The 13,277-nt window shown below is 41.4% G+C and overlaps 1 long non-coding RNA gene across 1 annotated transcript in view; it reads right to left on the bottom strand.

Moving 5' to 3' along the window:
- LOC116150882 (uncharacterized) overlaps window positions 1–6,561 on the bottom strand; it is a 45,915-nt gene extending 39,354 nt beyond the window's left edge. Inside the window, exon 1 of the long non-coding RNA XR_004134716.2 lies at window positions 6,488–6,561. This is a non-coding gene — a long non-coding RNA (uncharacterized LOC116150882). The remainder of the gene's footprint in view (window positions 1–6,487) is intronic.
- Between the last annotated feature and the right edge of the window lie 6,716 nt (window positions 6,562–13,277).

Genomic DNA, 13,277 nt, shown 5'->3' with positions numbered 1-13,277 from the left:
AAAAATGTTTTGATATGCCCACACAAGGAATGAGCCTTTAGAAGACCTGGTAGCTAAATATCAAGAAACCAGAGTTCACCAGCTACAACTTACCACCTTCAGCAAATGCAGCTATGTTCCAGTGCAGAGTCGCCGAAGTAGAACCAGACCGAAAAAAAGCTTGGCTACCAAACCAGAACTGCAGTCAAGAAATCCAGTATGTACCTGATGGGAAAAGCACCAAATGATACCTTTTCTGTGGAGAAGATTAATGTGCTGATTTGGGAAGTGAGACTCTGCCCAAGGGAAAGGAGTATCCAAGTAGAGTCAGGGAGGTTTTCTTTCTCCCAGAGTTCGCCCACGATCGCCCACAGTACAATAGTGATCAATGGTAGGACAGTGCTTAGAAGCTGATTGCTCCAAAAAAACCAGGGAAAATACATAAAACCACAACAACTGGGACCCACAACATTTCTTATGAATTTCCCTGCAAAATTTCTGTTCCTGCAGGGGCCAAAGAGTTGGGATCATTTCAGGAAAGACACAACCTGTTGGGGGGTTCTGGATGCCGGATACTGGACAGCAGCATCAGCCCAAAACACATAGGAAAACAAGGAAGCAAAAACCATAAGCTACGCCCCAGAATCATTTAAAGCAGTAACACCATGTCCTAAATTCTATAAAATAAGAATAAATACATTGTATGCACTGATTACACAAAGCCTCCCTGTGTTCTTTAAACAGCTCTACTGTGTAGCCTGAAAATGTATATTCTAGCTATAAGGAGTTTTAAACATGTAATTGGCAATAATTGTCTTCCTGGAATTCAGAAGAGTTTTTGAGGGAATGCTACAAATGGCCTGACAAAACTAAACAAGTACAAACTCCAAACCGAGAGGTTTGTGCTGTTGTCTTCTTACTCTCATCACATTCGTTAAATTAATTTCACAAGGAGGCCATTAGACTGAGATGGCTTTAATGCTGTATTGCAGCAATAATGCTTGGCTCCTATATAAACAAACCAAAATCTAAGCCTGTAAATGCCTCAAGGTTAAGAAATCTAAACCCAAGGATGACCAATCACAAACAGTCAAGTAGGCTTTCCCAAGTAAGGCAACGGCTTGAACTACAGCCAATCAAGTAATTTCCTTGCTTTGCTTCTGGCTTTTCTCTATAGAAGTCTTGCTTCTAGCTCCTAACTACCTCTGGTTTGTCTCTGCCTGATCAGAGTCCATGTTTGCTCAAACTCATACATTTTAATATGCCTCAGTTTATCTTTTAGCACATTAGAACCCAGTTCTAAACACCATCCTAGTTTATTGGCATGATCTCTGACATTTAAAAGGGGAAAGTGTTTTAGAGACAATCTGGCCCACCCCACCCCAACTCTTACCCCAGCACAGTTTAAAATAAGGGAGCTAAGACTCAGGGAGGTCAAGGGACAGCCATAATCATAACGACGCCAGTGTTTATCCCTCCATGAAAGCTAACCAAATCATTTTAACAACACAACTATATCCACGTCGGTTACCACTCAGCATATATGAGCAACTAATGTAACTCATGATTCATAGACAAACTAAAATTAAAGTTAAAATGATGTATCATGTTCAGTCGCATGAGAAATCTATTATTTTGAAGGTTGCCACAAATGCACTGAAATTCGGATGTTCATATCAGACCAAAGACAATTTGGAAACAGAAAGTGTTCTTAGTCACTTGAAGCTTATAGTGACAGCCAGTCCTCCAAGCAATTAACACATTATAGAAATGCATTTTTAGTTGTAATTTTATAGGCCTGTATTAAGCAACTTTAAAGATGTTTCATTAAAATGAATATTTCACTAAAAAGACTAGAATTCTGAAATCCAATTACAGCATCATTTACTTCGTCTCCTCCCCCACACCCTCTAAGCCACCATCAGTCCACACTCAATTCTGACCCCACTTGCCCAACATAAGCCCACAGGATTCATCATCACAACACCCTGGGCCTTCTGAGAAAATCATTCTGGTTTCTCCCTCGGTCTCTCTGATACAAATCTGCAAGTCTCTCTCTAAGTTCTGGTGGTCCTTTTGTATGCCTTACTTCCTCTCATTTTACTTCCTCGTAATACCAGCAGCAAAGTGATTTCATATTGCAGCCTAAATCCTACCCAAAATCCACAAGAAGAATTGAGCCATTTACTAGAGATACCAATTTATCAGGAGGTGCACTAAACCAACACAGGAAGAAGTTGGCAGCACTTTGCCAGTGAATTCAGCTTTCCTCAAGAAACTTTTCACATACCTGGCCAGACGGAAGCCCACTCCTGGCTCCCACCAACACAGATATCAAAGCATCCCACATGGCACTGCCTTTTCTCTGCTGTGCACTTTAGCAAGTTACATGGTTTGCCCACAGAGTCACAGATTTTGAGATCAGCTGATAAAACAGACCAGATCAGCACCAAGGGGCCAACGAACGGATGAAACTACAGGATGCAGACTGTAGTATTTACCAGTAACAGGTGATTCACATTATTATCTCAATTTAAAGCACTGACCTAAGACTTCTAGGAAGTTGTCTGGTTCAGGGAAAAAAAAAATCTCAAAAAAAAATTAAAAAAAAAGAGAGAGAGAGAAACTAAATATAAATGGGATATGTTTTGCTATCATGTAAGTCAGGAAACGAAACTTTTAAATACATTTTGAACAATGTTTTCCAACTATTCATGTATTTTTTCCTGTACTTAGTAAATAGGAGTACCTGTCACTACAGAAAATATGTGAGGTGAGAGACAATTTCAAGTAAGTATAACTGTTATGCTACATTCAGGGTATATAATAAACCCTAATTTTTAAATATAAACACAGGCATGCAATTTTTTAAAGAGAAAATCAGCTTCTTCTTGCCATCAAAAAACAACTACTGGACAAATATTGAAGGAATATCTACCTGAAGACTGACAAACTATAGCCCTGCCCCAAGTACCCCCACCCCTCCCTCCACATGTGCTGGTCCTGCCCAGGCCTTGCCCCATTTTATTAGCATGTCCACACATAACCTGAATCCCAGCTCCTCTCTTGAGCTCCCTCCTCCCCACTGCAAAGTTGCCCCCCTTGCTACTTCTGTCTGTTACTTCTCCTCTTTCAAAAGTAGTGAGGATGTGTTCTAACTTCACCGATTAACATGCAGCTGTCTAGCTTTTCCAACACCACTTGCTGAAGAGACTGTCTTTTTTCCATTGTATATTCTTGCCCCCTCTGTCAAAGATTAACTGGCTGTTGGTATATAGGTTTATTTCTGGGCTCTCTACTCTGTTCCATTGATCCATATGTCTGTTTTTGTGCCAATTCCATGCTGGTTTGATTAGTGTCACTCTGTAGTATTGTCTGAAGTCTGAGAGGGTTATTTCTTCAGCTTTGTTCTTTTTCTTCAGTTGCTTTGGCAATTCTGGGTCTTTGGTGATTCCAGATAAATTTTAGCATTATTTGTTCTAGTTTTGTGAAAAATGTCCTGGATAATTTGACCTGGATTACATTAAATCTGTAGATTGCTTTGGGTAGTATGGCAATTTTAACAATATTAATTCGTCCAACCCAAGAGCATGGGATATCTTTCTATCTCTTTAAATCATCTTTAATTTCCTTAATCAATGTTTTATAGTTCTTCAAGAACACACCCTCACACCATACACAAAAATAAACTCAAAATGGCTTAAAGACTTAAACATACGACCAGACACTATAAACCTCTTAGAAGAAAACATAGGCAAAACATTCTCTGACATAAATCTTAGCAATGTTCTCCTAGGTCAGTCTACCCAGGCAATAGAAATATAAGCAAAAATAAACAAATGGGACCTAACTAAACTTATAAGCTTTTCCACAGTAAAAGAAACTATAAACAAAACAAAAATACAACCTACTGGAATGGGATAAACATTTGCAGATGATGTGACTGACAAGGGCTTAATTTCCAGAATATACAAACAGCTTATACAACTTAGTAACAGAAAAAACCAAACAACCCAATCCAAAAATGGGCAGAATAACTAAACAAGCATTTCTCCAATAAAAATATACAAATGGCCAACAGGCACATGAAAAGATGCTCAATATCACTAATTATCATAGAAATGGAAATCAAAACTATAATGAGGTACCACCTCACACCAGTCAGAATAGCCATCATTCAAAAGCCCACAAATGATAAATGCTGGAGAGGGTGTAGAGAAAAGGGAATCCTCCTACACTATTGGTAGGAATGTAGTTTGATGCAGCCACTGTGGAAAACAGTATGGAGAGTCCTCAAAAGACTAGGAATAGACTTACCATATGACCCAGCAATCCCGCTCCTGGGCATATATCCAGAAGGAATCCTACTTTAGGATGACACCTGCACCCCAATGTTCATAACAGCATTATTTACAATAGCCAAGACATGGAAACAGCCTAAATGTCCATCAACAGATGACTGGATAAAGAAGATGTGGTATATTTATACAATGGAATACTACTCAGCCATAAAAACCGACAACATAACGCCATTTGCAGCAACATGGATGCTCCTGGAGAATGTCATTCTAAGTGAAGCAAGCCAGAAAGAGAAAGAAAAATACCACATGAGATCGCTCATATGTGGAATCTAAAAAAACAAACAAACAAACAAAGCATAAATACAAAACAGAAATAGACTCACAGACATAGAATATAAACTTGTGGTTGCCAAGGGGGCGGGGGCTGGGAAGAGATAGACTGGGATTTCAAAACTGTAGAATAGATAAACAAGATTATACTGTATAGCACAGGGAAATATATACAAGATCTTATGGTAGCTCAAAGAGAAAAAAATGTGACAATGAATATATATATATGTTCATGTATAACTGAAAAATTGTGCTCTACACTGGAATTTGACACAACATTGTAAAATGATTATAAATTAATAAAGAATGTTAAAAAAAGAAGTTGTGATATATATATATAGACACACACACATACATATATGTATACACACATATACATACATATACATACACACACACACACACACACACATGGTATGCTACTCAGCCATAAAAAGGAATGAAATAATGCCATTTGCAGCAAAATGGATGGACCTGGAGATCATCATACTAAGTGAAATAAGTCAGAAGGAGAAATACAAATACAATATGATATCACTTACATGTGGACTCTAAAAAATAGACATAAATGAACTTATTTACAAAACAGAAACAGATTCACAGACATAGAAAACAAACTTATGGTTACCAGTGGGGAAAGGGGGTAGGAAGGAATAAATTGGGAGTTTGAGATTAGTAGATACTAACTACTATATATAAAACAAATAAACAACAAGTTTCTACTGTATAGCACAGGGAACTATATTCAATACCTAGTAGTAACCTATAAAGAAAAGGAATATATGTATGTACACGTATGACTGAAACATTACACCATACACCAGAAACTGACACATTGTAAACTGACTACACTTCAATAAAAAAAAAAAAAAGGAGAGAGGTTCCTTTCCTTTTCAAACTTGCTTCTTCCTCAGCTCCTATATATAATTTTGGTTTTAATCAATCACTTCCTCCCCCACTTCTTCAGTCTCCTATTCTTTACTTAACTCTTTCCTTTTGGGTAACTCCAAACAGAGCTTTAATCTCCATTACCCTAACATACCCATTGTTCTCTTCCCTACTACCCTGATTAATCATCCTTCTGTCTTCTGCACGTCACCTCCAAACTTTCAAAGGAGTAGTCTACTTGAAAGAGTAAATGACCTCTATTTCCTCATCACTTCCACATGCCTTAACCAAGGGCAAACACACTGACAGCGGAATGAGGCTGGATGCAGGTGAAGCAACCTGGAGGGAGAAATCCCCTCTCATCTCCCCTACTCCCCACACAAGGGCTCCCCAACCAACATTCAACCCCAGAGGAATGAGGGCTCTGGATGGCCAGATCACGTATGTTTGGAATTTAGGATCTTTATGTGAAATCTAAAAATTTCTAAATATTAGCCATTATTTAATTTTTTTAAACACTGAGGATGAAATAAAACACCTCTTCTGATTGGATTTAGCCTACAGCCCTGAAATTTGCAAATAATGCTTTAAACTTCTGGCTTCTTTCACCCAATACTCTCTAAAGACAGTTCTCTTAAAAGTCATCAGTGACCACTTAGCTGCTATAACCAGTGGCCTTTCTCATTTCATTTTGTTCACCTAGTAGTATGAGTGAGGATTGCTCCTCTTTGCCACTGAGGCAATTTGGGGATCAGTATGATATATAGTGCTAGAATGAGCAAGTTACAGGGGCAATCTCATATTTCTTATTTTGGCTTGACACTGGTTCATATCAAGAGAACTTTAACTTCTATTTCCAGTTATCCTTCCAATTTTAGATTAAAGCTGTTGTTTAGTCACCAGGAAAGCAAGCTCCTTTGTGGCAAAAGAGACCTCCTCAAAGACCCTCGCCTCCATCCCGCCCCATGGTTCTCTATCCACTGTATTACCTTGGATTTGTCCTCCTCCAGGATTCAACCCACAGCATCTGATCCACAAAGTTGCCTTGGACTATGAAGTTTTCATTTTGTTCTCCTTAAAAACAAATATAATATTTTTATTGAAACAGGAAGACATCCAACATGGTTAAAATAATTCAAACAGAACAAAAGTGTACTAAATAAAAAATCTCCCTCCCACAACATAGTTCCCCAGTTGAGGAATCTCTTGATCTCCTACAACCACTGTACCATTTCTCTGGGAACTCTTCCAGAAGTTTTCACTCATTTGCAAATATATATACATGATTACTTTCTTACAGGAATGAAAGAACACAAAGCACATTTATGTTCTACTTGGTTTTTATTCTTAACAATATTCAATTACGTGTAAATCTAAGTTAATACATGCAAAGTTCTTAAAACAGTGTCTGGCTCATAGTCAATGCTAGAGAAATGACCCTTCACAAGAAGTCTAACTGAGGACATCCTGGGATTTGAGTTTATACCAATGAGACCCCAAGTGCACACAAGAGAATGCTGCAGTTCTATTGGGAAAGAGCTCAGAGGGACTTCTTTCCACTCACATTCCAGAGACAGGCTCCTCCAAATTTGGCTGTCACCTCTAACCCTGCCACCAGGGCTCACGATCCCCTAAATGAAGTCACACCTCTCTTCCTCTGGTCCCACCGATTCTCAACAACATAGGCAAGAGTAAAGGCTTTCGCTGCAACCACCTTCAAAAAACTGTGAAAAGCGCCTTCTTGCACTTTAATTCGATTACATGGCAACGAAAGATAAATTCACCCGGATACAAGAGCTGTGTTGAATCAGCACCCCCAGTTTTGCCCCAGCTGCTCAGCTCTATACTAGGTCACGGAGTGTTTCTAGAAGGCAACGTGGAGAGCCCTCGGCCTTTGGCTCCCGGCCCAAACCTCTCGTACTGAGTCCTCGAATGAGAGCAGAGTTCATAGGAGGTGTAAATTAAGAAGTTAATCATGTCCACGCCAAGGCCGCGTGTTGGGGCGGCTCTGGGAGACCACCAGAGAAGCCTCTGTTCCCCCTCAGATGCAGCTTTGAGGCTGGACGACTTTGTCCGAAAGCTCTGTAGAACACTGCCGCTCCCCCTTTCGACCATTTTCACTTCCCCACCGAGGTGGCCCGCACACTTCCGGTTGTTTGGTTCCCCCACCTGATGAGTCTTCCACTTCTTGCTGACAGCGAGCCTACCCAGCATGCACTGCGGCAGACAGGCGGCCAAGTGGAGGAGGGGCGGAGGGGGAGGGGCGGAGGGAGGAGAGGCAAGAGCATTTGGATACTGAGTATTTGGGGACGTCTGGAATGTGAGAGCGCTTGTAACTGCTTAGGAGGGAAGCTGGTGACAACCGCACCTGAGCAAAGGGCTGAGTCCATTTAAATTCACTGCCCCCAGAGACCTCTTTCCAAGCGCACATGGGTTTGGGGGCTGGAGGACACACTACACACACACACACACACACACAGAGCAACTGAAAATGGGAGAGACGCCATCACAGTGGCAGTCCTGATTCTCATCAGGGGGAGAAACATGAGATCCTTGACCCTTTCATGTTACTCACCGAGGGGCTCATGTGGGGTGAGAGACTGGGTCAAGACAGACCCGCCGTAGACAACTGTTTTGCCACTGACTCTCCAGACATTTCCCAAAGCCCTGCAGCACCCGATACCCAGATCGGCATAACTGCACATACACAGGAGTGAACTTTCTTTCATAACAGCTGCAGCTTCTAAAGGAATGGCGTTTCTACTGAATGGGTCATATAAACTAGCCCAAAGCCCCTGTCAATGAGAACATTAAAAATCCAGGAAGAAGCTGAGTAAACAGGGCACTGTTACCTAAAGTGGCCCTTGGCCAGGCCACCTGGGCCAACAGAGATCCACAGGCCACTGAATGACTTCAACTGTTCTGGACCAGAACAGGGAAAAACTTTTTTGAGGAACCCCCCCCCCCCCAAAACAGGTCAACCTCCTAGATCCCTGGTTGTGAACAAAAGGCTAGGGTCAGAAGGGTACCCCATACACTGTGTGGAGGCTCAGACCAACCTCGACAGGAAGGCCAAGGGTGCACTGTGACCCGTGTCACAGATGGAATGTGGGCTGCAGGCTGAACATTGCACTGAAGGCAAAGCAACCGAGTCTCCTGTGCACAGATATGAGAGAAAAGAGGGGCATAAGTTTAGAGGAGGGATCAGACACTCTCCAGGGAAGGATGGATGACAATTCTGAGCAGCTGTCTGGAAAGTTCAGGGCTTTTGAGCCCGTTCCAGTGACTTTAGGGAATTAAGATGTTTGGGGGTAGGCGTTTCAGGCAAAACTCTCTATTTAGTCTAGATTCCAGTTGCTCTGGGCATCCAAAAACCTGGGCATCATTCTTGACACCTCTCTCTCTCTCACTCTCTCTGGCTCCCACCCCACATCCAATCTATCAGGAAATTCCATTGGCCCTATTTTCAAAATATATCTCAATTCTGCCCAATTTTCACCACCTCTGCTACTATCTATCACCCTGGTCCAAGCCACCCCATCTCTCGATTACTGAAATAACTTCCCCAGGGTCTCTTTTCCACCTTTGCTCCCCTGCAGTCCACACAACAGCCTATGAACACTGGTGTGCATATATTAGGATACTTTGATATCCTGACTTTTTAAATTTATTTTTATTGAAATATAATCACTTTACAATGTTGTGCTGGCGTACAGCATAGTGATTCAGTTATATATATGCATATATTCTTTTTCATATTCTTTTCCATTATAGTCTATTACAAGATAATAAATATATTTTCCTGTGCTATATAGTAGGACCTTGTTGTTTATCTATTTTTGTATATAGCAGTGTGTATCTGCTAATCCCAAACTCCTAATTTATCCCCCACCTTTTCCCCTTTGGTAACCAAACTCTGTTTTCTATGTCTGTGAGTCTCTTTCTGTTTTGTAAATAAGTTTATTTGTATCATATTTTAGATTCCACATACAAATGATATAATACAGTATTTGTCTTTCTCTTTCTGATTAACTTTGCTTAGAATGATGATCTCTAGGTCCATCCACACTGCTGCAAATGGCATTATTTCATTCTTTTTATGCTGAATAATATTCCATTGTGTATATGTATGTGTGTGTATATATATACACACACACCACACCTTCTTTATCCATTCATCTGTTGATGGACATTTAGGTTTCTTCCACGTCTTGGCAATTGTAAATAGTGCTGCTATGAACACTGGTGTGCATACACCAGGATACTCTGAAACTATAAGTCAGACAGTGTCCCTTCTCTGCTGGAAACTCTCCAATGGCTCCCCATCTTACTCAGAGGAAAAGCCATAGTCCTTCCACTGCCTTACGAGATCCTATACAGGCTTGCCTCATCACTTGGCCTTATCTCCTCCTACTCTCAGCCTCATTCACTTACTCACTCCAGCCACACTGGCCTCCTCATCCTCCTTGAGCTGACCTGGACCATTCCTGCCTCAAGGACTTTCTTAAGGGCAGTTCCCTTGGCCTCAGAAGCTCTTTCCCTAGGTATATTCATGACTCAACCCTCAGGCCCTTCAGGTCTTTTCTCAAATGTCAAATTCTCCTTTTAACTGCTGTATTATTTTTTCATATCACTGATCACTAATGTGATATATAAGTACATATACCTACATAGAATGCATTTATTATATATTTATTATGCTTTCTATCTGTCTTTGCTCCCACTAAAATGCAAAGTTCCATGAGAGCAAGAAATTTTATGTAATTTGTTAATTGGTGGATTCTTTGAGCCTACTAGGAAAGTTTAATATACAGATGGCTCTCATTACAAATAGTTTAAATGAACAAATGAAATAATTTAGGGTTAAAGGCACTGAATGGATCCTTCACCAGACTAGGAGCTCCTCTGGCAGAAAGTTATCATCAAGGTATCATCTATCCTCTCATTCACACGATACATATTTAATTCAGTGCCTAATCTATGCAAAATACTTTGATGGGGTCTAAAATATAATGGTGTACAAAACATATATGGTCCTATCTTAATGGAGCTTAGTGACTGGAGAGAGATATTGAACAAATAGCCACACAAATAAGAAGATAATTACAACTGACATAAATATACTGTTAAAATCGCCCAGGAAAGCCATTCTCTTTTGGATTAGGTTGGTGGCTGATGAAATGGAAAGAGCTGAACTGATTCAGGATTATTTAGAAGATGGAAAAGATAGGTGTTGTCAGTGGATTAGATGGGGTTGGAGAGACTTTTATGACAAAAGTGAATCCTGAATTTCTGATATAAGAAACTGGGTGAATTAAAGTGCCCTTTGCGTGAATTAGTGTAGTCGGCTGAATAATGAACCCCTGCCCCAAAGATATCCATGTCCTAATCTCTGGAACCTGTAAGTGCTCTCTTATCTAGAAAAAGGGTATTTGCAAGTGTGATTAACTTTAGGATCTTGAGAATGAGAGATTACTCTGGATTATCTGGGTAGGCCCTAAATGCAATCTCATGTATAAGAGGAAAGCAGAGGGAGATTAAAAGACACACACACGCACACACACACACGGGCACACGGGCACACAGGCAATGTAAAGATGGAACAGAGAGAGTTGAAGATGCTGGCCTTGAAAATTGCAGTGATATGGCCACAAGCCAAGTGTGATAATTAATTTTATGTGTCAGCTTGACTGGGCCATGGGACATCCAGACAATTGGTTGAATGTCATTCTAGGTGTGTCTGTGAGGGTGTTTCCTGATGAGATTAATGTTTGAATCAGTGGGCTGAATAATGCAGGTTGTCCTCCCTAGAATGGGTGGTCCTCATCCAATAAATCGAAGATCTGAACAGAACAAAAATCTAAGAGGAAAGATCTCCTGCCTAACTGCTTGAACCAAGATGTTTGTCTCCACCTGTCCTCAGACTGAAATGTACAGCCTTGACTCTCCTGAGTCTCCAGTTTGATGATAACAGATCTCCTCACCCTCCATAGTTACAGGAGCCAGTTCCTTACAACAAAACTACACACACACTGTTGGTTCTGTTTCTCCGGAAAATCCTCACTAATATACCGAGAAATTCTGGCAGCCACCAGAAACTGGAAGAATCAAGGAACAGATTCACCCCTGAAGCTTCCAGAGGAAGTATGGTCCTTTTGACACCTTGGTTTCAGCCCAGTGGAACTGATTCTAGATTTCTGGCCCCCAGACTGTGAGAGTATGAATGTGCGCTGTTTCAATCCAATCCACTTGTGGTAATTCATCACAGAAGACATAGGAAACTAACACAACAGAAATCAGTGTAAGAGAATCATCTAAGGGTAGAGAGACAACAAGAGTCAGTCTGGAACATGAGACCTGAGATGCCTGTCACACAGCTAATGGAGAGGCAGGCCAAGCAGGGATTTGGATATACAGGTAGGAGCCTGACAGAATGGTCTGAGCAGGTGGTATCAGCTCCGAGGTCCCGGAGCCTGGAAAGCATGAGAAGTAGAGTAGAAAGGAAAGCTGGCCAAGCACCACGTCCTGAGGAGCTCTCAGCATTGGGAGGTCAGGTACAAAGTTAGCCTGAGAAAGAAACAGGAGAACATAGAGTCTTTAAGGCCAAGGGAGGTGAGTGTTTTTGAACAGGGTGGTCAATTCTGGAGCAGAACCCTGTCTGGAATATATTTAAGATTGAATGGTTAATGAGAAAGCAGAGACAGCCTGTGTGGGTATCTTATTCTTGAATTCTGTTTGACTGGGAATGTACATAGACAGTGCAGATAGTTGCTATGGATATTGGATCCAGAGAGGTTTTTTCATTCCGATTTTCAGATAGAAGAGTTCAGGGCATTGTGTGTGACTTGGAAATGACCCAACAGAACAGAAACACGTGGAAATGCAAGTGACTGTGAGGTTACCTGCTGAAGCCTGAGAAGGCTGAAATGGAGAGCCTGCAGAGATCAAGTCTCAATCCTGGCTATAGTTTAGGTGCCCATGGGGACATTTGAAAAATCCCGATTCCCAGCCGGCACCCAAGACCAATGACATCAGATTTTCTGAGTTAGGACCCAGATGTCAGTCATTGTTAGAGCTTCATGACTGATTCCTATGAGTGGCCCAGGGGGTTCAGTGCACATCTGGAAGGCATGGCATTGGGTCTAAGGAGGGTCAGGCACAGGGTGCAAGGAAGTTTTGAGGTTTGGTGGGTATAAGTGAGGGGGTTCCCACCTTCAACTTTGTATTTCCAGAATTCAAGACCAGGTCAAGTGCTAAGCATGTGCTGAGTGCAGAAGGGATTAAGGAGGAGACTGAGAGCTGAAGAAAAGGAAGGAAAAATGACAGTTTATACTGAGAGTGGAAAGGGGAAGATGCCCCAACTGGAGAAATGTGGGAAGAGTGCTGGAAAGTGCTGTGAAGCTGTAGCTATACCTTCCACCCATTCATTCAACTGACATTTGTCAGGAGGACACCAAACCAGGCTGCAGGGATAAAACATAAGCAAATCATTGTCTCCGACCTCACAGATTTCACAATTCAGTGGCGGAGAGGGACATATCAGTGCGCAGAAGATTTGGGAGCTGTAAGAACCAAACACAAGGGACAGTGGGAACTGTGACCCTTGTAGGGACGGAAGTCATCTCCTCCCATTACATTACTTGGCACGCAGGATGCTCTTGAGACATAGTCATTGTACTCCAAGCATCTTATCATCGCGAGGAAAAAGAAGAGGAAATGACAACTCAGCTCTTTATTCTGCAGGTATGACTAAAGCAGCCAAACAGTACTGACAGATCA

Source organism: Camelus dromedarius, chromosome 3, assembly GCF_036321535.1.
Source record: "Camelus dromedarius isolate mCamDro1 chromosome 3, mCamDro1.pat, whole genome shotgun sequence".
NCBI lineage: Eukaryota > Metazoa > Chordata > Mammalia > Artiodactyla > Camelidae > Camelus > Camelus dromedarius.
This window is presented reverse-complemented; position numbering and strand designations above follow the sequence as displayed.